Genomic DNA, 26533 nt, shown 5'->3' on the forward strand with positions numbered 1-26533 from the left:
ATATAACTAAATAATTGTATTTATTGCTCAAGTCCCACTCTGATGTGATGTTGCTGGCTGGCAGGTGCCCATCTAAGTAGTAAATCACATGACAAGGCTTCTTCTATATTGTGATCAGGCCGTTTTCAATTTATAACCGTCACAGTCGCTCTAGGATTTGTCTATATGCCAGGTACTAAGAAACAGAAAAGAATATGTAGGATAGCATATTTTCATCAGTATGGCCTAAAAGTAACACAGGTCTTTGGCTGGACCTCAGCACATGAGTGCTCCTAATTTCAAAGGAAGCAAGAGAAATAAGGTAACTGAATACTCATAAGGAAGAAGAGGCTGTTCTGTTGACTCTAGCTTTCTCTACAACTAGGAATATTAATATTCTATGACTTTTTTCAATTAGAGGACGATTTTTGAGGTTTATCTTCATTGTTCTATTATCTATAGATCTATCTACCTAATTATCTATAATTCCATTTATTTATAATGTGCTTATTGGTTCATTTCATATGGTTGTAATTAGGCCATTCTCTTAATTCATAAACTGACAGATTGGTCCAGTCTTGTTAACAGCAGGGAATTTGTTATGACAAAGTAAGAGCAAGCCATGGGAAGTACTGTTTACAAATTCGAAGAAAAGTACTCTCCGTTTATAGACCTCTCTTCATACACCTCTCTAAAGATATAACTCGCTTCCTCAACTTTCTGACAATTTAAAAAGCCTGAAGTGATGAGATGCTCATTATTTCATTGTGCTATCTCTGGTGCATTTCCACTCATACACTTCAACCTCTCTCTGATGTTTGTTCCTAATTCTGTGCTTATTCTTGTTCCTCACCATTACTTATGGGGACAGTACCTACTCACAAAGGACTTCAGCCCACACCCCAGGGGAGAAGTTTGTAGAAGGGCATGAAATTAGGGGGCAGAGATCACTGGGTACTATTATAGACGACTGCCCCACTTTTAAAACATTCATTAAACTTTTTAATACTATAAACCATGTTTGCTGGAAGAAAATTCACGAAAAAATATGCTGTGTTTTGGTGATGAATCATACAGTTTGATATGCTTTAATCTGAATTCTCAAAGTTAATGATACACTCTTTGCACAACTCTAAATCTTAATATGTCCTCCCAACACATACAGAGGAATATTTTCTTTGAAAGAAGTTGCAGAAATTTTGTGATTTCCCATGACATCGATTTACTACTTTTTATTTCCGTTGACATCTTTTAAAAAACTTTTTATACAGCAGGTTCTTATTAGTTATCTATTTCATACATATTAGTGTATATATGTCAATCCCAATCTCCCAATTCATCCCACCAGTACCACCCCACCCTCACTTTTCCCCCTTGGTGTCCACACATTTGTTCTCTACATCTGTGTCTCTATTTCTGCCTTGCAAACCGGTTCATCTGTATCATTTTTCATTGACATCTTGTAGCTTACTTTTTGTCTCACTTTTATCCCCAGTGTTTCTCTTCATTATTTGAAAATTCCAAAGTGATCTTGCTTTTATCTTTCTTTCTGGACTGAAAGTATTCTCTTGTCTTCAGGATGTTCATGTTAATGCGTATTTTCATGTACAAAGGATTACACTTTCAGGGACTTCATGGAGTATATGAACTTGATGACTGCCATTGGCATTTGTTTAGGGAGATAAAGAAATGCGTTATAAAATAGCAATAATATCGTGGTTCTTAATGGCCATTCAGGAATGCCTGCATTCTCATATTAAAGGAAAACTCAAAAGATAACATAAATGGTACGGAGTCTTCCTTAAACACTATATTGTACCACTTGGAATATTTCTTAGTTCTTTTTTCCCTCAAAATGTGGAATATTTTTCTTTTGAAGTGAATTATAATGAGTTCATCATAACACGTTCCATTTTTCTTAATTTATTTTAATTAACAATCAACTGATTGAAGTATTACATACAGCCTTTTTTTTTTTTTTTTTTTTTTTGTGGTACGCGGGCCACTCACTGTTGTGGCCTCTCCCGTTGAGGAGCACAGGCTCCGGACGCGCAGGCTCAGTGGCCATGGCTCACGGGCCCAGCCGCTCCGCGGCATGTGGGATCTTCCCAGACCGGGGCACGAACCCGTGTCCCCTGCATCGGCAGGCGGACTCTCAACCACTGCGCCACCAGGGAAGCCCTTTAGCCATTTTTAAAGACTTTGGATTTTACTCTAAGTGAAATGGGGAGCCATGGCAGGGTTTTTAACAGAGAAGTAGCAAAATTTGAATTATGCTTTGATAAGATCACTCTTCTGATTTCTTCACTGTGGAGAGACCATAGGAGGAAAAAGAGTATTATTTGACACACTTATTAGAAAGTTATTACATGATCCAGATAAGTGATCATTGTAGCTCAGACAAGAGGGTCCATGTGGAAATAATAAAAAATGGTTGTCTGGAGACGTGTTCACAATAGAGTCAATATGATTACTTCTGGTGTGAGAGAAAGGATGACTCAGATTGTTAGCTTGAGAAGTTGGATATAAAGAGCTGTCATCAAATAAGATGTGAAAGTCTGCAATTAGAGTAGGTCAGGTGGGGAAGGTCAGGAGTTCAGTATTGGATGTATTTTGTCTAAGATGCATACTATATATCCAAGATGAGATATTGAATAATTGGAAGTGTAAGACTGGAGTTAAGGGAGAGAAGCCGGAGGTAGACATACACTTTTGGGCATGGACAACAGGAAGATGGTATTTCAACTCATTAGACTGGATAATATCTCCAAGGGAGTAAGTGTTAATAGAGATGAAAAGGGCTCTAAAACTTGAGGCCCGCGGCAAACAAATACTGAGAGTCTGACATAAAGAGAAGGAACCAGTGAAGAATAACGAGAAGTAATAAAGACAAGTGAAGAAAGAGAATTAAGAGGGAGAGAGTCGTCAATCATATGTGTTAAATACTAATAATTAGTCAAATGATATGAGCACTAAGAATTGATATTATACGCAGCAAATTGGAGCTTACTGGCAATCTTTAAGAACACAGTTTCACTAAGGTGTTTGATGTAAAAGCTGGATTGGAATGGTTTTAAATGAGAATGGGAGAAGAGGAATTAGAAAGAAAAACTATAGGCCAATTTTTGGGGAGTCCAGGGAAGCAAAGAATGGGTCAGCAGCGGAAAGGGAAATAGGATCAGGAGGATATATGTGTATAAAAATAAAGAGAGCATGAGAATCTCATGATTTAGGAGTTATCTGTTCGTTATTGTGCTGTGGGTCTTAGGCAGCATAACAATAGAAGTAAAAGAAAAGAACGAAAACATATTCACTTGAAGTAAGGGATTGCTCAGGAAATACACCCATGGGGTAGATGAAAAGTCCATGGACGTCTGTATTAATGAGTATACCTTACCCATTCTCTCGACCACTTTTTTCCATCCCCCATCTTTTTGTTTATTCTTGTTCATTTTGTTCTGTTCTATCTCCCTCATCTTTTTGAACACTAGTGATATACTTCTCTTCTCAGTATCACATTTGAGCCATTATTAGTCTTATAATCTTTTGAACTTGCCTTCTGTGAGTCATTAAACTTGACTCTTTCAACCCTTACCTTCACACAGCACCTTGACACTCACAGAACTACACAAGGAACTGCATTAGTACTGCCATCTGCTCCCTCTACAGCATCTACAATGCCTGATTAAATCTTCCCAGGTTCTACTGGAGTAGAGAAACTGGTTCATATCAATATAGGCACGACAAACTCTGCAGGCTTTCGCACTCCTATCCTTGTGATATTTATTAATTTTTTGGTCATCATTGACAACTGATGCTTGAACATCTTTTTAAAACATTTAATTAAGAAAATTATCATTTGATTTTTTTCCTGAAAGGTGAATAAAATATGCATTAATCAATCTCTGTTTGGAATGTGGAACACTTGTGCCTTGTGGGAGCTTGCTTGTGGCCGAAACTCTCAGCCCTTCTCCATTCTCCCCTTCTTCCTTTAGAAATAGCATATCTGAATATTACTTGGGCCCAGGGACTGCTTGCATAATGACTACGTTTTCATGTTTTCTTTAAAGAAAGGTATGGTCACATACCTGCAAGGTATGGTCACATACCTGGCTAATAGGATATGGGCAGAAGTGATTTATGCTACCATTAGGTTGCATCCTTAAAGTTAAGAGTTATTTTCAATACTTCGTTTTTTCTCCTTTTCTATTGGTTTCAGTACAGACTGTAGCTAAAGCCAGAGCATACATTTTAGACTATTAATTGGAAGCTCAAGATGAGTTTGACAGAACAATTAGATAGAAGGATCTGGATCTCTAATGACTGTAGTAACACCAATGGGCTTGGATTGACTACCCAGACTTTTTTAGGTAAAGGAGACATACCTTTCTACTTCTTTAAATTCACTAGTTATTTCGAGCCTCTTGGTTATGCAGTTGAACTGATAATCCAAATAATATACTCTTTCAGCCTCTACTTTCTAATAATACTCAAAGACTGCAAGAAATATTGAAACTAAATAGAACTGGAAATTTTTCTAAGTCAGAAATCAAATATTTCTGAGTAAGCTATGATGCTTTCCTAACCAGAAATTTTATAACACTTTCTATTTATCAGCAGAGTTTGCACGTTTTATAAATAATCATTTGGATCTAACAGTGAATTGGAATAATATTGGGTATTCACAGATTGTTGATTTATTGTACTGTGGAGTCTGCATATGGTTAAATATGTAATAATTCTGTGGCTGTTTCCAATGATTAATACCAGAACTGGCTCAACATTTCACTCATTCCTTATGTATACTTGTCTACCAGAATGATAAAGCACTAATAGATTCTTATTACTATCCAGGGGCAAAATATGTTTCTCTTCAGCATTTTTGTGACTATCCTAGCATTTTACAATGAATGCCCAGAGCAAAATGAAAGAGTTGAACTATAATAGAGATGAAGCAAAAAGTAAATGACGAGGCAGCGTGCAGAGAGATATTTTTTTTGATAAAGATATTCAATGTAACTCCTGTCCTCTGATAATGACCTATTAGAGAGAATATTTCAAATTACTATTTCACAGAATCATAGGTCCTAAAGCTAAAAGGCATGTTAAACAGTAATCTTTTGCAAACCTCAACTCCCACGCAGGTGAGACATTAATATCCCTGGTTCATACTTTGATTAATAGCATTTCTCAAGATTACAAAATGGAAAAAAGGATTAGATCCAGGTTTCTACACTCCTGATATATGAATGCTTGTAATTTTTTGATAAAATTTCTTGATAATGTTGTGTAACGTTAGATTCGGTGATTCATTTATTTTTATTCATTTATCTACTCAATTCACTTTTAAGGATCTAAGATTGTAGGTGGAGCAACGTAAAAGTAAGTCAGAGGCTTGATGATTCCATGTGGCCAACGAAGTACATCAAAGTGCTGAGAAAACTGGGAAGGAGCTGGTTCAATTCTAGAAGAGAATCAGTTAAGTTTTTACATGAAAGGATCTCTCTGACCTTATTATTAAGAATAGTTAGATTTTTTTTTTTTAATGGGAGGAATAGGGTAGAGAAGGCCAGTAAGCCATGAAAGACCATGATGTGACTGAAAATATGAAAAGCCCCAAAGTCGCTCAGACATTGAATGGATTGGTGGAAGTGTTCGACAGGTGTCAACAGGGATAATAAGTGGTCTGATTGTGAACTGTTTTGTAAATCAGCTAAGAAATTTGGATTTTTATTTTGTAGGAAATAAACAAAAAAGATTTTAAGTAAGATAAAACATAGTCCTTTTTTTGTCCAAACCACGCAGCATACGGGATCTTAGTTCCCTGGCCAGGCATTGAACCCGTGTCCCCTGCAGTGGAAGCACAGAGTCCTTACTACTGGACCACCAGGGAATGCCCCATAGCCTTATCTTTTTTTTTTTTTTAAGGTTACCTCCCACTATCGTTAGAGTTGAAGGTTAACTGAGGTGAAGAAATACTTGGGTCGTGAATAACATACCAAGTTTAGATATAATAATGGATTTCCTGAAATGGGGCAGTGCTGATGAAAGGAAAAGGGCAGACTTGATAGGAATTTCTAAATTAGAATATACAAATAAACATGGGGGCTCTAAAATTCATTGAAAGGTTGTGAGTACATATTTCTCCATGCTAAATATAGATTTCTGAAATTAATCTTTCTGAGACTCAGGTTTTTTTTGAAAGTAAAATAGCAATGAATATCCATCTCAAAGGATGGATAGGAACTCACAGGAAAAGTAAATCAGATAGTGGACATAAAGTAGCTATGAGTGCCAGTTAAGTGGTAGGTATTGAATAAATGGTAGTTGTTATTATTTATTACTTTTACCATTGTTATTATTGCAGTGAATTTAGAAATAAGTATCCTATAGGAAAATGAAAATAAAAATCTGAACCTTGGAAGAGAGCCAGGGATGTAAATGTCTATTTGACAGTCATTACTGTAAAGGTGTACAGTTAAAAACACAAAATTAGACATGTCTAATAGAATTTTGTTCATTTGTTTTGTTAAAAAGGAAATTGAATTTCATGAAATTTGAACATCCTAAGTTAAGTGAATAAGCACAGGAGTCTGTTAACTATTAGCAATGAGTCTCCAGTGGAACTGCTAGATTTGTGCCTATGCCTGAATAAGTAAATTTCAGGCTTCAAAACATTCTCTAAGTAATAAAGTAGGCTGGCTTTAGGCCAAAATTCGAAATATGCAAAGTTTGTCTTCAGATGCTTCTTGTTCAAATCCATTGCAGGGAGTGGAGGGGGATGGTTAATAGACTAAGACCTGAAAAATCCCTAGGGGGGATTTTTAAGCTTAGGCATATCATAGCATATTCTATTCACTCCATCATATATTTTCATAAAAGTGAAATCAAATTAAATGAATATTTGAAATTGACTTGAAGGAAAAAGAAAATCACAAAAGGGAAACATAGTATTAGGTAAGCATAGAGAATTGTGTAGGAGACTTGACTTTTATAGGGATGGTTGGTACTGATTATGGGTAAATAAAACTCAAGTCATTTGTAGTGGCCATGGACAAAATCAAAATTTTGCTGATAGCAGGATTTCTAAGTCACTGCTAAAACCTGAGATGCTGGTGAACTTAAACATGATCTTCAAAGACAATATTCCCAGAATATCTGAGGTACGTATTTGCTTTCCATGATTGGGCACTGCAGACAAATGACTCTCTCTTTCCATCCCTAAAAGGAAAAATCACCACTATCACCATCATAATTGTAGGTCACAGACACTTGTAAGACACTTAGGTTGAACCAGATCCTCTTTGAGCTACTTGTCAATTATTAACTCATTTAATTCAATAGCAACCTTATGAGGTAGGCATTATGTTATTGTACCTATTTTACAGATGAGGAAGAGGTATAGAGGGTATAGAGGGTTTACAGAACATTCCCAAGGTCATGCAGGAAAATTCCTTCATTTAGCTGGCTATTGTTTCCATGGGCCAAAAGTGTCTTATGGCTAATTTGACCATCCAGGGCAAGTAATCTTTTTGTCTGTTGGAAAAGACAGTGCTGCAGAGTTGTTAAAATTTGTTGCTGAAGTTCTGAGTGACACTTAAGGGAAAATGAATCCTGCTCTGACCAGGTCTCTGGCCTTGAGAAATATATTTAACCATTTTGAACTTGAATTTCTACATCTGTAAAATGAAGGTAGAGTGAAGGGAAAAATGGAAGTGTGATAGATCATTGTGAATGACACTAACTGGACCCCAGTGCAAATCCCCTAAGTCCTGAAGTGCAAGTGTAGATAAAGAGGAGATGGCCCCAGGGTTCTCATAGCAAGAATTCTCAGACCCGGAAGCCACATATGTGGTCATCGTGGAGAAATAATTCGCTGAGTAGCAGAACTATTTTCGTGGGTGGCTTTGTGAGTGCTAATATGACTGCAGTGTAAGGGCAATGAGCCTACGGTTCTGATTTCCTAAACTTGTTGATGTTTTACTCTGAATAACCTGCCAAGACCATCAGACTCCAGGTGTACTTCTTTGAGACGTGAGACAGGCAATGGGGAGATGTTCCCATTCACAGGCATTGTGACCTGGTTTGTGTATTTTACTTTGTTTATTTGATGACTTCCAAGAATCCAAAGTTAAAATAACTCTGGACAAAGTCTAAGTCATCATTTTCACCCACGCTTGGATTTGAAATAGCCTATGTGTTCTAACCTAGCTTGGGATGTAAAAAAAATTAGCCAGGACTCTACTTAGTAGAATATTAGCTAAGAAATGGCTGTATTATTTTAGGACAGGAGAGACTTTACAAGACTTGAGATTATCTCTCTGTAACTGCTGAATTATCATACAATTAGATGTCCCTGCTTAGTAGGTGGGCTTCCGTAAATAGCAAGCAATACTATATTTGTTTTTAAAAATTAAGTTTAAACTTTTCTTCGTTTGAAAATTCACTCTAAAATTAAGGACCCTTAACTCTTTCAACACTCCCCAGTACCCTAACTGACTATTATAAATCACTGCTACACTGCTTTAATCCAGTTGAATTTAGTTGAGTGTAGCTTTTTTCCTCCTGCAAAAATCTTTTTATTTATTTGCTTCTTTTTCTTCTATTTGCTTGCTGGACTTGTGCTAATTGAGACAGATAGTATTATGATTTTTTTTTTTTTTACATTTCATCCATAAAGTGAGACTTTCAATTGATGTAGATTTGAAAACTTATATTTACCTCATAGTTTTGCAATTTTTCCCCACAGACTCCTTGAAATTGTAACCATTTTAAGTTGGAAGAATTGAGAAATAGAGTTAAGTTATTTGCAAAGACTACAGAGTAAATTAGAGAAACAATTCACAATCAAGGTGAGGTAAAACAAATCAATCCTAAATGCATTTAGGTTCATTTTTACAAATATTATTAGACTGTGATTCTAAAAATATTCCCATTGGTAGAATTATTGCATTTGGCAGTATTTTCACTAAATATTTTGGCAGATTAAAATCTACTTGGTGGACTGCACTAATTTTATTTGCAAACCTGTGTGGTTTATATGTGCTGACAAGGATGTAGAGTAATCGAAACTTTTATACATTTCTAATAGGAATTCAAAATGGTACAAGTTTGGAAACTAACTTGGCAGTTTGTTGTATATTAAGATATATTGAACCATATGCTACCACACATGCTACCACAGCTAATTTATTCCTAGAAATTTATCTAAATGAGTGAAAGCGTACGTCCACACAAAGACCTGGGTGTAAATGTTTATAGCTATTTTATTCATTATCAGAAAAGTAAAAACAACCCAAATGTTCTTCAGTTAGTGAATTAAAAAATTGTGTAATAGTCATACAATGGAATAATATTTAGAAATAAAAAAGAACAGATACATGCAACCATATGAGTGCATCTCAAAAGCATTAAATTAAGTCAAACTATGATCACAAAACAGTCTGGTATTAATATCCTTGAAGACAATGTTTAGTAGAGTATCTGAGACAAAATATGCTTCAATAAAAGATTAATGAAAGAACAAATTAACTTATAGCTCTAGATGCCACACAATTTTTAAGTGACTGTAAAAAGTTACCAGGTAAGTCGTTATGGAATTCTTCCCACCCTCCCTAGAGTGATTCATTCCACAAGGGAAAAATCATAGACTTTGTTACCATATTTCTGTTAAGATACAGAATATATATGCAGACATTAGAGAAGACAGAAAAAATAAACACATTCCATATTAGATTGATGATAGTTTAGAATATTTCAGAGATTGAGCATTAGTTTTTATTAAAACAAAGAAACCAAAAGCACGAAGCTTTAACCTAGCTTACAGTTTTGATTAGACTGAGGCCCAGAAACTGAATTTATATATAATTGACAGTCTTAATTTTAGCTAATCTAGTTTGTGTAAAATAGAATCTTATTGTCACAGCAATTTGTATTACTGTTGCAGTTAATGATGTTAAGCAACTTTTCATGTACTTATCTGCTCTATGTGTACCTTATTTTGGTGAAATGTCTGTTGATTTTTTTTTCTTTGGCTCATTATTTAAATTGAGCTGCTTGTCTTTATTTCATTAAATTTTAAGCTTCTGTGTTATATCCTGGATACAGGTTCTTTGCAAGAAATGTCATTTGCAAATATTTTCTCCCAGTCTGAGTCTTATCTTCTTATTAACTTAAATGTTTTTTCAAGCAACAGAACTTTAAAATTACAATATAGCACCTCATTGTTGTCTTTTATGTTTCATGTTTTTCTTTGTATCACATATTAAAGAATCTTCCCTTAGTTTATAAAGATTTTTCCTATCCTTTCTCCTAGAAACATTATAGTTTGAGTGCCTACATTTAACTCTATGATCAATTTCAAATTAATTTTTATATATGGTGCAAGGTAGGGTTTTTCTTGCATATGTACCTAGCTCTGTTTTCTTTGTACTTTTCCTGCATGGGATTTCCAAGATTTTTGCATTTGTGGCTTCTTGTCATTCATTAATTTTGGAAAATTCTTGTCGGCAAGGTCTTCAAACACTTCTTATATTTCCTCTCTCTTTACCTCTGGAACTCCAAATGCATCTATATTAGATACTTTAAAATTGTGTCATAGCTTGTGGGTGCTCTACTGCTTTCAGTTTGCTTGTTTTCCTCTACTCTTTTTTTCTGTTTTGTATTTCAGTTTGGATAATATCTAATTATCATTGTTCAAGTTCACTATTTCTTCGTCTAGTGGTGTTCAGTCTGTTGAAAAACCCATCAAAGGAATTCTTTATGTCTCTCTGATATTGTCTTTTTCTGTTTTGTTTTGTTTTTTATTGCCAGCATATATAGCTGACTTATTAAAAATAGTTTCAATCACTCCTCTACAATACCCCATCTGTCCTCAGCCAGTGTCCATCTTTTATACTATATCATTTAAATAATAGTTATTTATAATCCCAGTTTAACTGTTCCATCATTAGGGCCATTTCTGGCTCTAGTTCTATAAATTAGTTTATCTCTTATCAGTAGTCAGCAGAACCACACTTAAAGATCTGTTGCGCTTTTTTCTCACTTTCTTGTGTCTTATCATTTTCAACTCTATGCTGAACATTGTGTGCAGAAGAACAATTGAACCTAAGGTATAGTATTTTTGCTTGGCAAAATACTTCTTTCTTCCTCAAGCTGCCAATACAAGGAGGTGGGTCAGTGTAGACGTTGGTTTGGCTGGTTTGGGGTTTTGTTGTTGCTGTAGTTATCCTCAGTGCTCCTTAGTTTTCAAATTCTTTCAGCATTGGGCAACAACTTTCATGTGCTTAGTGTGAAGCCTGGGAAACCAGAGGCTTTTTTTTAAAATCAGTGTCTGTGCTCCGTTCTGAGTGTTTGGGAGGCACGGGCTTCTGCTTTTCCCTCTTCTAGTCAACAAGCTCTGCCATGTATCGCTGGTAGTCTTGTTTTTGTTTCAAAATATATATTCTGTTTTACATTGCAGTCTTTCTATTGATTTTTCAGCAGGACATTTAAAGTATTTCCTAGCATTCTCTCTTGTTCTCTGTGTTTTTCTATTTAAAATGAGATGATCCTTTAATAATCTTACCACCTACATATTGAAAAATGACAATACACAAACATAAAAGCAATACACTGTGGTCACTAAAAGCCATAAGGCAGCTGCATATATATTGGTTGCTGTGAAGTGAAAATAGCAAGTTGCAGACTAGTGTATATTTATCACTCTGTGTGAACAAAAGTGATATATGTGTTTATATATGCATAGACTATCTCTGGAAGAGTGCAGAGAGTCATTGACCTTTGGAAAGGGAATCTGATGGGCTTAGGAGTTAGAAGACTTACTTTTCACATCACACATTTTTATTTAAATATTTATTAAAAGTTTCAATATTTTACAATGTGGAGATAGTACCTAGTCAAAATTAGCTAAAGGTAATTGTGTAAGCAGTATAATTAATTTTTGAATATTTTAATGTATTTGTGTGTCATTTACATAAATATATACTTCAACTCAGTCTATAGAAAGTGTGTCTTAACTCATGGTGTTTCTGAAATATCTCTGACGCCACAGAGTTCTTACGTTATAGCCAGAAACTGCTCACCCAGATATGTGATTCTTTACTATGGATCTATACTAGCATAACCTGGACATCTTTTTAAAAATACCAAGGCTCTGCATCAGAATCTTGATTGAATTAGTGTTATACAAGCACCATATATTAATATCCTCTTTTATTCAACATTCCTTTTACTTTCCCTTCGGGTCATTAGTAAAGAAAAAATGCAAGACAGAAGTAAATAGTTTAATAAATAATTATAAGGAAGCATATATGTATGCATGACCCAGGTCAAGTTATAGAATATTGTTGTTTTGTTCAATCACAGTTTCTCTCTTTTACCCATTCCTCTCCAGCTACCACCTCCAGGTAATTACTATCCAGATTTTTGAATTAGTTAAGTTCTTGTTTTTCTTTATAGTTTTGTCATCTAAAAATATAATTCTGCATCCTTAAAATATAATTAGGTTTTATCTGGTATAGAACCTCAAAAATGAAAATTAAATCATATTCTTTATGTCTTAACACTTTCAAACTGTTTTATATTTGATTCATTTCTTTGTAAAAGTACCTGTATCTACATTCAATTTTCACTGCTCTATTATATTCCATTGTATGAACATAGCATGATAAGTGTATCTTTTCTATTATTGATAGACATATGGATTGTTTCTTGTTTGGAACTATTGTAGACAAAGCTCTCATAAACTTGTATATATTTATCCCAATGTTCATACGTATAATTTTCTTTAGGGTTTATATCTAGGGGTGGATTTGTTAAGTCAAAAGTATGTATATCTGGAATTTTACTATATTAAGCCCAACTGTTTTTTCCAAGTGGCTGTTTCAATATATACTCCCACCAGAAGTACATATGAATAAGCATTGATTCATATCTTTGCCAGCTCTTGACATTGTTAGGTTATTTTTTTTAAAAAAATTGGCTAAGCTGGTGGATGTATAATAAAATAAAGCCCAGAGATGTGCAAAGTTGGATATAACACAATAGCTGATTTCCCCTTGAGCCCTGAACTACTAATTTAAATACACTCCAATAAATCCATCAATCTCCCAATAAAATCACGCAATATATTATGTGATTAATTTTTTGATTCTTGCTCACAAAATTCTGAGAAAATGATATTTAAATGTGGATTCCACTGCTGACTACTAACAGATATCTTTATTATCTATCTATCTATCTAGCTATCATCTATCTATCAATCTATCTATCTATCTTCATTGTTAAAGAAGAGCTTCTTTATGTATTTTTTAGATGGATGACAGTGGTATCAAATCATTATAGAATTTAAATGACATTTTATCCATTTGAAAGAGTGATGTCATAGTTCTCGTTAAAAATGTCAATACTTACAACATGCCAAACATACGTCATTTGTAGCTAGACTTATGATGAACACTTTTATCTGCCAGTACAAAATGTATGAAGGAATACATCCTTTTCGATTTGGATTTGTGTGTGTGTGTGAAAAGCATAATCATGTTTTTTGGGGGTTCATGTTTCTATTAGAGCATCTGTGTTTTACCTTTTGATTTAAAGGAGTTCTTTATATATCTCCATATACATCCTTTTTTGTTATATTATTATGTATACTTTCTCCAAATTTGGTACATGTCTTTCACTCCCTTCACGCCGTCCTCTGATGCATAGATATTCTTAATTTTAAGTAGATGAACATACTGATATTTTTCTTTCTTATTAGTGTTATTTTGTGTCTTGATTAAGAAATCCTTCCCTCCCTCAAGATCATAAACTTATTCTCCTATGTTATCTTCCAGAAATTTTATAGATTGCTTTAACTTTGTATGTGCAATTATGATCAAATTCTGATAAATCCTTTTTGATTCTCAAAAGGTTTACATGTGATCCCGGCTTGCACATCTATATGATGACTCTTTTATAACCATAATTTTTTCAGGAAGAATTTTTCCTTTCCTATTTTTCTACTCTGCTCCACCTAGCATCAAGGAGTCCTTATCACTTTCTATGAAGTTGGAGCAATTTCACTTCTGTTTCATCTTAACCCTGAGAGCAGATCTTGTTCGAGACCCAGCTTAAAATGGACAGGTTCTCCTAAGAGTTGCCCACATAAGGAAGGGATTTGGCCTTTGCTCCTGTTAGTCCCATATATAAGATCCCCCAAAGGAAAGCCCAGGTTTGCCAGGATGGGCAGCTAGTCCTCAGAGCAAAATTGTTTTTGTTGCTCTGGTGTTTTTCGTACATATTTTATGACCCATTTTCTCTTAGAATTTTGTCTGGTAATTTCGTATTATCCTGTCATCATTGTGATGTGTTTAAGAAAAGAGGATCCCTATTTTAACCAACACATTCTATTGTATTCAGCAGAGTATTTGGTCTAAGTGTCTTAGGTATCAACTTGGCTAGACTACTGTACTCAGCTAATTTATAAAACACTAATCTAGGTATTGCTGTGAAGGCATTTTGTAGATGGGTTAATATCTATCATCAGGGACTTTAAATAAAGGAGATTGCCCCCAATAATGAGGTGGACCTCATGTAATTCCTTGAAGGCCTTAAGAGCAAAAACTGAGGTTTCCCTAGAGAAGAAGAAGTTCTGCCTACAGTATGAAACATCACCTCCCACATGAGTTTCCAGTTGGCCAGCCTACCTTACATAGTTCAGACTCACCAGCCCTTACAATTGTTTGAGCCAATTCCTCAAAATGAAATAAAATTATACATATATAAATTATATTTTTATTTTCCTGGAGAAGCTTGAGGCACTGCCCTATCTTAGCATTAATGAAACTGATGTCCATTCTATTCTTTCTGTTTCTGTCTCTCTTCTTGGTATAGGTTTCTGTCTCTTTTTCTATAGAACACCCTAATTTTATTTCATAGAAATGTCATGGCTTCAGATATGTCTCATGAAAATTATTAAAGGCCTTTTCTTTGCCTGATTTATCTCTCTTCTTTCTGCTAAGCATTTCTGTTCAATCTTATCCTTACTTTTTCATATTTCAGGCTTTCCTAACATGCTTGGTGATCCTTGGAAGGCCCATGGAGAACTCGGTATGCTTTAGTTTAGATGGATGTCTGGGAATTGAGGCATTTTTAGGGGGACCCTCAAAACTTGAGTTAAGAGGACATAACCCTGGGGTTCTACCATCTTTTTTCTTTTTATCTCATTAGATCATTTATGAACTCTTTCTAGAAGAAGAAGTTTTCACGGATGTTATAATTCCCACTGTATTCTGAATCCCACTGATTCCTATTTTTCTTTCACCTTCGGTCTTTGTGTTCAGAGCCTCTCCAGGTTTATGTAAAATAGGCTGAGTTCATCTTCTACCTTCTCTTTAAGCAGGAACTTCTGCTTTATTTATTTACTTTATATTTCATAAATTTGTTGAAATTTCTTGTTTTATTCATTTTCTGATACTACACATAACCTTAACATTTTTTTTTCTTATATTGAAATGAGGTCTCAAGACAGGAGAGTTATTACATGCTTTTTCATAATCCAATATCTTAATCTGAAAGCCAATTTTATGTATTTAAAATGGTAGTAAATAAAAACAGTTGGTTATATCTATAAATTCTCCTATATTAATGAATACTTTATTGGAAAACTGCCTTTTGCTTATTCTTTCAATTTCCCTGTATTTCCCATTACTTACCCATTGTTAAAAGTCATGAGCTGCTAGACAGACTGGATAAAAGGCTGTTTTCCTGCCTTTCTAGTTTCTGCCTCTTCAATTACATGATACAATTTAATTATCTCTGGTGAAGCTAACGTAGGCAGAGAAGAGGAAGGAACTTTGTAAAGCTCCTACTGTACACTTGATTAGACATAAACCCAAAGTTTGATTATTAATATTGATTGGACTGCTGAAACAAGATATGTTGGAAAGCATAGATTCAGTTGCATTGTGTGTACTCATAAGGAAAAGACAAGCCTAAATTATTCTGCAAGGAATAACAGCTTCAATAAATGCAATAGTGGTTTTATATACAATTTTAAGTCACATATAGACTTCTGAGCTGAGTTATAAAATCAGGGCCTTTTAATTCAGCACTCCATAATTTCAGAGTTTGTGCCATTAAACTCCAAGTTATATAAACAACCAGACTCAGTTACCCGTCTTTTAAATTATTCCTTATGTTACTATGTGTTGCTTAGAAGACATGGAAAAATTCTTTTTAAATCTAAATGATCAATGAATGTAGAATGGCTCTCATTTCATCTCTAGCAACATTAATATCAAATAATTCAAAACCAATATGTGGAAGATTCTGGGAAGACGGCAACAATGGTATTGTTTTGAATTGTTCCAGAGTCCTCTTATTAAGCACACATAGAGACTAATTAGCAAAAGCAACAACTCAAAGGCATTGTAGATATTTAAAACAAAGCTAATTGACAAGGTATGCCTATGAACCCCCAAATACAGACATATAGTGAAAAGCCTTCAACATTTGTAAGACCTGCATGGAATCAATTTTGTGCAGAGGAAAGAAATAAGGAGTATGAAAGATCTGGAATCAGGAAACATTCAAAATTTCCAATAGTTATTTACTGAAAAGCAGCTACAACTGAAAGGGATTTTGTATAATCCAAAAGTTGGTGAGTGTGAAGGATCTGAACAGGCTGGTACAATGGAGTGCCTATGATCCTACAAAACTAATCAGCCAGGGCTAACTTCTTGGACAAGTCTATAGGATGAGGAGAAACTCTTAGGCATGGCCAAAAATTAAAAAGCAGAAGGATGATAGAAAGGACGAGAGCATTGTGATAACAGTGAGGGAATGGAACAGACTCAATAAATCTCAGAAAATAAGCTATGACTACATCTATATCTATATCTATATCTATCTATCTATCTATCTATCTATCTATCTATCTCTCTATCTCTCTATCTATCTATCTATGTCTTCTTACACAAAAATAGTGAAGGGGGCTACTTCAAATTAGAAAAGCTACCTGAGCCACACGTCCTTCTAAAAGTTCAGGAAAACAAATTTCACACACACACACAGACACAAGCCATGCAAATTGTAGTTAAACTCTTGATAACGTGTTTATGAACTAAATGAGAATGAAAACCAATATCCTTAGAAAGTAGGTACTGAAAGCAGAAGACATCCATACAAAACAGAACAAAACTATAACCTATTATTTCAGAATGACTTAAATGGATCAAAGATTCTCTGAGGACTTTCACAAACTAAGACTGATTTATATTATCCTCCATTTACAGCCTCCTCTTCTTCTTTTGTTCCTATCTCAGGTGGGGATTGGTGGCATCTGTTAGCCTGAACTGGATACTATAAAGCTTCATTTTCTCTTCATTCAACCTCATGTCTCTAGTCAGTTACTAAGTTCTGGAAATGCTTCCTCCTAAAGATCCATTCAATCATTTTCCTCTGCTCCACCCTCCCTGTAATTTACCATCTATCATGTGTATTATTAAGTTATGCTCCTCATTTGTGTTCCTATTTTCAGTTATAGTCATCTCCAGATGATGTTGCAAATTGATTCTATGGAGAAATGATATAAAACACAACATAAAACTACTATTTAACAAATCATGACATCAATGACCTTTCATTTTCTTCCTGAGTCTGTCTCTCCATCTCATCTTCTCCCACTCCTTCTTATGTGTTTTATGGAATACTTATATTTATTTGCATAAATCATTATCTTCAACATTGCTATGTCTTTTGTTTTAACTTTGGTAGAATTCTTTTTTTCCTGGTTTCATTGAGATATAACTGACATTCAGCACTGTTTAAGGTGGACAGCATAATGATTTGATTTCCTTATATTTTGATATGATTACCACAATAGGTTTAGTTAACATCCATCATCTTATATTGATACAAAAAAAGGAAAAATTGTTTTTCCTTGTGGTGAAGACTCTTAGGATCTACTCTCAAGAACTTTCAAATATATTATACAGCAGTGTTAACTATCTTTTCCTACCTATTCCTAACTATCTTTTCCTAACTATTCACAGTACTTATTTATCTTATAACTGGAAATTTGCAACTTTGACCACTTTCATTCCACATATAAGAGTAGTATTTGTCTTTGTCTGATTTATTTCACTTGGTATAATGTCCTCAAGGTCCATCCATGTTGTTTCAGGTGGCAGGGTTTCCTTCTTTTTTATGCTGTATAATATTTTATTGTGTATATATAACCCAATTTCTTATCCATTCATCCATCGATGGACGTATAGGTTGTTTGCATGTCCTTGCTATTGTAAATAATGCTGTTATGAATGTGAGCGTTCTGTGTCTTTTTAAAAATGTTATTATTGAGAAAAACAAATGCTTTATATTAATGAATATATGTAGAATCTAGAAAAATGGTCTGAATGATCCTATTTGCAAAGCAGAAATAGAGACACAGATGTAGAGAACAAACATATGGACACCAAGGGGGGAAAGGGGAGGTGGGATGAATTGGGAGATTGGGATTGATGTATATGCTCTATTGATACTATGTATAAAATAGATAACTAATGAGAACCTACTGTATAGCTCAGGGAACTCTACTCAATGCTCTGTGGTGACCTAAATGGGAAGGAAATTCAAAAAAAGAGGGGATATATGTGTACGTATAGCTGATTCACTTTGCTGTACAGTAGAAACTAACACAACATTGTAAAGCAACTATACTCCAATAAAAAAAATTAAAATATAAATTAAAATGTTATTATTTTTAAGTAAAAATAGTTTATATTACGGTATACACCATGATGATTGGATATACATATACATAAAGAAATGATTACTACAGTCAAGCTAATTAACATATCATTTCCTCACATAATTACAATTTTTTGTGTGTGTGGTGAGAGCATCTGAAATCTACCCTTTTAACAAATTTCCACTGTACAATATAATATGATTAACCGTAGTCACCATGCTGTGCATTAGATCTCTAGACTTATTCATCCTATATAACTGCCACTTTGTTCCCTTTGACAAACATGTCCCCATTTCCCTCACCTCCCCACCCCTGGTAACCACTGTCCTCCTTTCTGCTTCTATATATTCGATGTTACTTAGATTTCACATATAAGTTGATCATGCAGTTTTTTTTTTTCTTTCTGTGTCATTTCACTGAGCATAATGTCCTCCAGGTTCATCACTGTTGTTGCAAATGGCAGGGTCTGTAACATTTTTTTAAGGCTGAATATATATGTGTGTGTGTGTTTATGTGTGTGTGTGTTTGTATGTGTGTGTGTATAAATATGTCTTTCTTGTGTGGTGAACTCTGCTGCTTGGATTGCCTTATCCCCCCTTATCCAGCTGGTAGACTTCAGTCTATGCTTTAAGACTTAACTGAAACATTATCTCCTCTAGGAAAATGTCCCTGATCTTAAAGGTAAACCTTAACATCTCTTTTCTATCATATTTTATATGATGGAAATATTATATGCTATTAATATTTTATTAATATTATTTGTTTATATGCAAATGTTACCTTCAGTTACATCAGTAGTCAAGTTTTTCTTTTCTATAAAGGGCCAATATTTTAGACTTTGTGGGCCATAGTCTCTGTTACAACTACTCAACCCTGTCACTGTAGTGTGAAACAATATGCCATAAGCAATAAACATAAACAATATGTAAATAAAAATTAAAAAAAATATGCAATGGACATAGAAGATAGTTGACAAGATAACAAAAACAAACAAATAAACAAAACAACAAAAAAAATACATGACTGTTTTCAGGAAAAATTTTATTTACAAAAACAGGCAGTCAGCTGGATTTGAACTATGGCCCACAGTTTGCCAACTTTTGAATTTGTTGACTAAGACTTACCCTTGATGCTTGCTATAAAATATATATGATGAAGGTTTAGAATTTATTATACCATGATAAGTGTAAAAATCCAGACTGCTAAATAGACTTTGAATTCCCAGTGGAAACATCTTTTTTTTTTATTCTTTTTAAAAAAATTTTATTGAAGTATAGTTAATTTACAATGTTGTGTTAATTTCTGCTGTACAGCAAAGTGATTGTTATATATACATTCTTTTTTTTTTAACATCTTTATTGCGGTATAATTGCTTTACAATGGTGTGTTAGTTTCTGCTTTATAACAAAGTGAATCAGTCATACATAAACATATGTTCCCATATGTCTTCCCTCTTGCGTCTCCCTCCCTCCCACCCTCCCTACGGAAACATCTTTTAAGTCTTAATTGGCTGTTTCTCATCACCAATAACAGATTCTTATACACAGTAAAACAAAAACTTGATAAATTCTATGAATAAGTATGTAGACTATCACAAAAACTAGACAGCGCATTCTGTTATAGTATTATTTAGAAAATGGCTGTGAAAGGAATCGGTCAAGAAATGTACATCTCCTTTATATATGGTCCTTCTTGTATGAATGTCATAAGGTTCCATTTTGGTGCTGTATAGTGCTTTGTTCAGGATACTCCTTTATCTAATCCACCTCACAGATCCTTTCAGAGGTTCTTCACTCTTAAAAGTGTTATAATTTGTTAGAGAGCAAAGTAAGGACCAAAATTCACATCCAAAATGATGGCATTAACTTTATCTTGATGTAAATTATTTTAGTTTATAATGGAATAATTTTACCATAGATATAGTTTCTTTTTTCCTGATGATAGCTGCACAGGGTGATTTTATGATGACACTAAGTTATTCTTTGGTCTTGTGTCAACAATAATCTTTCTAGCCCTCAGGTAGTTATAATTCGCTGGCTTTGTCCTAAAAACTAGGGCAGGAGAGATACAGAGAACATTAAGCCTGCTATATAAAACCTACTATAACCTACCATAACAGTTTGCTTTATTTTAGAGGATAAAAACCTTAAAACCTAGTGTTGGTTTTATATAAGTACAACAGAGCAGATACCTAGAGTTTGAATTCTACATACACATACATTTCCCAAGCTCTTTGAAAATGATCTAATAATGGTTAAACTAATAAAGCCTACACTTGAAGCTTGCTATTAAATTGAAATGAGGGAATAGTGGTGTTTACTGTATTTCCATAAATATAAAGCCCCAGTGGTATTTTCTAATCTAAATTTAAATTACTTTTACTCCTAAGATTTTCATGAGGGACCTTAAATTTAAGATGAAGTGGACTTAGTAATCATAAGTGTTTCAAGTGTGTGGGTGTGTTTGCACATGTGTGTTTTTAGCACATTTGTAATAACTTATTTGAAATAGATATGTTTTACTGTTTCCTGAGATGGGGTCCATAAGCTTTGGTGTTGGTTCTCATTGCTACTGTAACAAATTACAACAGAATGAGCATTTTACACAACACAAATTCTCTATCTTCATTTCTGCTGGTCAGAAATTTGGTGTGGGTCCCACAGGGCTAAAATGAAGTGTCAGTAGTATTCCTTTCTGGAGATTCTAAGGATGAATTAGTTTCTTTGCTTGTTTGTGTTGTTAGTAGAATTTAGATCCTGTGGCTATAGAACAAAGCTCCTTGCTTTCTTGCTATCAGCTGAAGACAGATAGCAAGCTATCAGTCTGGCTATCAGCTGAAGACGATTCTCAGCTTCTAGGAGCCACATTTCATGGCTTATGACCTCCCCTCACTCCATCTTCCAAGCCGGAAAAGGTGGGAGTGTTAGCGACCTGGGTTCTTAGCCTTTCTTAATCAATAGAAATTGATAAGAGGCCAGACAAGAAAATTCAGGCAAGGCTTTACTGGGGTCCCTGCTGTAGCAGGAATGAGTGAAAACAAGTAACAGGTTCCCTTGCTCGCTCCCCAAGGTGGGGCGAGCTGGTTCCTTATATGGGGTGAGGGGAGGGGTGTGTCCAGGACTCGGGCTGGAGGCATGGCTTAGGTGGTCTGCTCACCCCTTTGGTGGTGTTGAGTGCAGGGGGCGTGCTCAGTACCCTGCTTTTGGTCCTGGCTCTTCAGAAGTGGCAGTTGGGCTTTTGGTCTTTTTGTATCTTGTTGTCCATCAATTGCCCCAACTATGCAGGTACGCAGCTATTTTTAGTCCCATATATTTTCTTTGTGTTTTGTTGCTGAGGAGACATTTGTCCACGTGCAAGCACGGCAGCAAAGGGTCCCAAGTGCCAGCTTGTCCACTGTACTTCTTCCTGAATGTTCGAAGATACATATTTGGCTTCAATTTTATTTTGGATACCTCAGTTTTTCATCCCTATACATTTAATTTATAAATTTTTTTTTGGTCATGTCCCTCTACCATCAATCTCAGGGATAGTTAATTATTCACAGTTTTGTTCACTTTGCTTCATATCCTTGGAAGAAATTTCTGCTACCTCAGTGGTTTAAGTTTTCTACAGCAACATGAATCAAGAATATGGTAAATAAATGAGCCAATGGGACTTTTTTTTCCTTCATTAAACTTAAACACTTGATCAGATCATTTTTTTTGGTGTAACTTTTATTTTGGAGTATTACATTTAAGAAGACTAACACTCTTATGTCCAAAGGGTAATTAAAAATATAATTAGTAGTTCTGACAACTATATTTTAAAAAACGTTTGATGAAGTTAAAGTTGTTTTGTCAAAAAGAAAATATTAAGTGACACATATTTTCCTATATTCCACTGGCTTTGTTAGAGAATGTTGATGCTTCTAGTATTAAAGTATTTTATTATATCTTAAATTTATGTTAATATTATAACATTATTAAAATTATGGAAGCTCATTCTCCAAAAAAAACTGAAGAATTTCAGTTTTGGCATTTAGCAATATGCTTGGAAAGTCCTTCCACACATCACAAATATTTATTGAGCATCTATGGTGTACCAGTATATTCTGGTTACATAGGATACAATGTTGTACTACAACCATGACACAAATGAAAACAAAATACATAAAAGAAAAAATACTACCTCCCAAGTATTACATTCTAACAAAAGAAAATGGACAAAACGAGTAAGAAAATTGTATAATACATGTACCAGAGCCTTCTAATTCTCTCAATATTTACTCCATTCTTCTTTTACGTTGTAATGGATTTCTCCCTTCAGATTTTGGCTGGGAATATATCTATCACTTCTAGTCATTATTTTCCAGCATTAATGGCAGCAATATGAGGCCATGTGCCCAAATTCTTGCCAATGAATTATAGGTGAAATATTGGTATAAATCTGCATCCAATCCCTAAAGGAAATCTCTTGAAGGGTTTTGCTTGTAGCAATGTCAGACTAGTCAATTTAGGATAAACCTGTTCATTGTGAATAATTAGAATAGCTGGATAAAATATGAAATAAAGAGTATCTATTTGGAGGCACTGGAGGAGTATCAAGGCCAAGAGTATGGGTAAAAGAGAATTCCAGAGAGGTGAACCTTACATTTGATGTCAATTTTCACCTCTAGGTATTTTGCTATTTAAAAACATCAGCTAAATGGCTAGCTGAAAGCAGTGGGGGAGAATATGAGGTCCTAAACAGAGCTCTTGGAAATTTTACAGGGAAAAGGTAGCCACAGTAGGAGTTTGTAGCCTGATAAGAAACCGAATAAGAAAAAACTTGTAGTCTGATAAGAAAAAAAAAAAAATCCACACTTGGGATTGGAACCCAATGAGCTACCTCATAGGGAGTACTTGAAACAAACCCATACCCTAAAAATTTCAGCCCTGTTTCTTAGCTGCTTATTTTCTGAATTAACTAAATTTATCTGTTCGTATCAAGATCATCTATAAGAATTAAATTATAACCCCTGTGGAAGACAATAACATCATCCTGAGCCCCAAAAGAGCTCTATTTTTTTCCACAAATAACGGTATCTCTTAAACATAATCAGACATTAAAATATGTTGGAAATCCATCAGGAAAAAAATACCTAATAAAAATAGAAATGCAGATGACCCATATATTGGATTTATCAGTAGTAGTTTAAAAATCACTGTAATAGAGCCAAGGGATTAAATAGCACTATGGAGTCTTTCACCAGGGAAATGAAAAATACAAAATATCAGATATTATTTCTATAATGAAAAATGAAGTTAATAGTTCAATGATGGTTTTAATAGTAAATTAGGCACAGCTGAAGAAAGGATGAGTAAACTAGAAAAAAGATTAGAACAAAATACGCAGATTAGAGCATGGAAAGAAAAATAGATATTTTACAAAGAATAAGAGCTGTATGGGATATGGTTTAAAATCTAAATTGCAGTGCTTGCTTTGGCAGCACATATACTAAAATCTAAATTGCATGTTACTAAAGCCCTGAAAGGAGTAGAGAGAGGTTGTGAAAGATGCAATATTTGAAGACATAAGGACCAACAATTTCCAAAATTAACAAAAAACAGTTTCCTGGTTCAGGAAACTTTACAAATCTTAGGTCAGAATAACTACAAGAGAATCTATACCTAGACAGATGTATCATAGTAAAACTACTGAAAATTTTTTAAAAAAGAGAAAAGAATCTTTCAGATGTAAAGAATGACTTCCTATGTGTTCTATTTGGTGCTTTTTCTCAACCATTAAGTCACTTTTTCTATTTTTATGTTCCCTGAAAACATTTTCAAATTTGACTTTGATTTTTTTTTAAGGTAAGCATTATTGACTTACAATCGTGATCAGAAATCTTTGTGGACTCTCTCTGTGGTGTGTCGTTTCAGCTGCTACCTATTCAGTGACCCTTCTGTGCTTGTAATTACATTGCTTTGGGTTGCTCGTTGTCTTTGTTTCATATCCAATAAGCCTCTTTGAGAAATAGATGAAGAAGCCATCCTCCTGAGAAGAAATTTAATTAATTAAGTTTGTTTTCCAAACCATCTAAATCTTTTTCTGACTTTTGTCTGTTTCTTCTAATTTTTGTATGTTTATCTTAGAGAGATATATTAACCTATTTAACCATGATTGTGGCTCTTAGCATTTTGATATGTATGGTGAGGTTCTTTCGACCATCCAGGTGTTGGGGATTTAGGCTTCAAATCAAGAAGCCAATTTACAAAAGCCGACTTATGAGTACAAGTCTCAGGGAAACTGGTTTTCTGGCTCAGGAACAGCTCAGCCTCCTTTGTATTTGCCTGAGGAACATTTACTTCTGATTCAGCCGAACAGTGAAGGACTCCTCTTATAAGCTTCTTTCTTCAGGAAAAGGTACTTTTAAAAATTTTCTGTCCTGTTTACCTCACAAATCCATTAAAACTGAAGTTCAGCTGTGCCTGGTTCAAGGTAAAAGTGATTTCAATGTTCCTCTTATTTCTCTGGGTTTTGGCTTTCTCCCCATTTCTTCCAAAATGGCGATTACGCTTTGACATTCCAAACAGCAAAGTATGAGAGTTTCCTGTTGCTCCACGTCTTCAGCAGTATGTGGTATTGTCAGTGTTCTGGATTTGGGCCATTCAAATGGGTGTTTAATGGTATCTCATTGTTTTAATTTGAATTTCCCTGATGAACTGATTTGGAGTATATTTTCATATGCTTATTTGTCCTGTGTATATTTTCTTTGGTGAGGTGTCTGTTAAGTGTTTGCCCCATTTTTAAATTGGGTTGTTTTCATATTGTTGAGTTTTAAGAGTTCTTGGAATATTTTGAATAACAGTCCTTTCTCAGTTGTGTCTTTTGCAAATATTTTATCCCTGCCTGTGGCTTCTCTTCTTATTCTGTTGATACTGTATTTCACAGAGTAGCAGTTTTCAATTTTAATGAAGTCCCACTTAACAATTATTTATTTCAAGTACCATACCTTTGGTGTTGTATCTAAATGGGTAGTGGTATACTGACGGTCATCTAGGTTTTCTCCTGTGTTATCTTCCAAGAATTTTATAGTTTTGTGTTTTCCATGTAGATCTGTGATCTGTTTTGAATTAATTTTTGTGAGGGGTATAAACTCTGTGTGCAGATTTTCTTTGTTTCTTTCTTTTGCATGCAGATGTCCAGTTGTTCAAGTCATTTTGTTGAAAAGATTACCTTTCCCATTTTATTGTCTTTACTCCTTTGAAAAAAATAGTTGGCTATATTCATGTGGGTCCACTATGATTTTTTAGGACATTTTTCTTCATGATTTTGTCAATTTTTTCTTAATGTTAGAAGACTACATTTTGGGGCATATAAACATTCACGATGGTGGTACTTCTAGTGCAATATATATATATATATATATATATATATTTTTTTTTTTTGTGGGCCTCTCACTTCTGTGGTCTCTCCCGTTGTGGAGCACAAGCTGCGGACGCGCAGGCTCAGCGGCCATGGCTCACTGGCCCAGCCACTCCGCGGCATGTGGGATCTTCCCGGACCAAGGCGCGAACCCGTGTCCCCTGCATCGGCAGGCAGACTCTCAACCACTGCGCCACCAGGGAATCCCTATATATTTTTTAAACATCTTTATTGGAGTGTAACTGCTTTACAATTGTGTGTTAGTTTCTGCTGTATAACAAAGTGAATCAGCTATACATTTACATATATCCCTATATCTGTTCCCTCTTGTGTTTTCCTTCCACCCTCCTTATCCACCCCTCTAGGTGGTCACAAAGCACCTAGCTGATCTCCCTGTGCTATGCGACTGCTTCCCACTAGCTATCTATTTTA

Source organism: Lagenorhynchus albirostris, chromosome 8 (assembly GCF_949774975.1).
Source record: "Lagenorhynchus albirostris chromosome 8, mLagAlb1.1, whole genome shotgun sequence".
Taxonomy (NCBI): Eukaryota; Metazoa; Chordata; class Mammalia; order Artiodactyla; family Delphinidae; genus Lagenorhynchus; species Lagenorhynchus albirostris.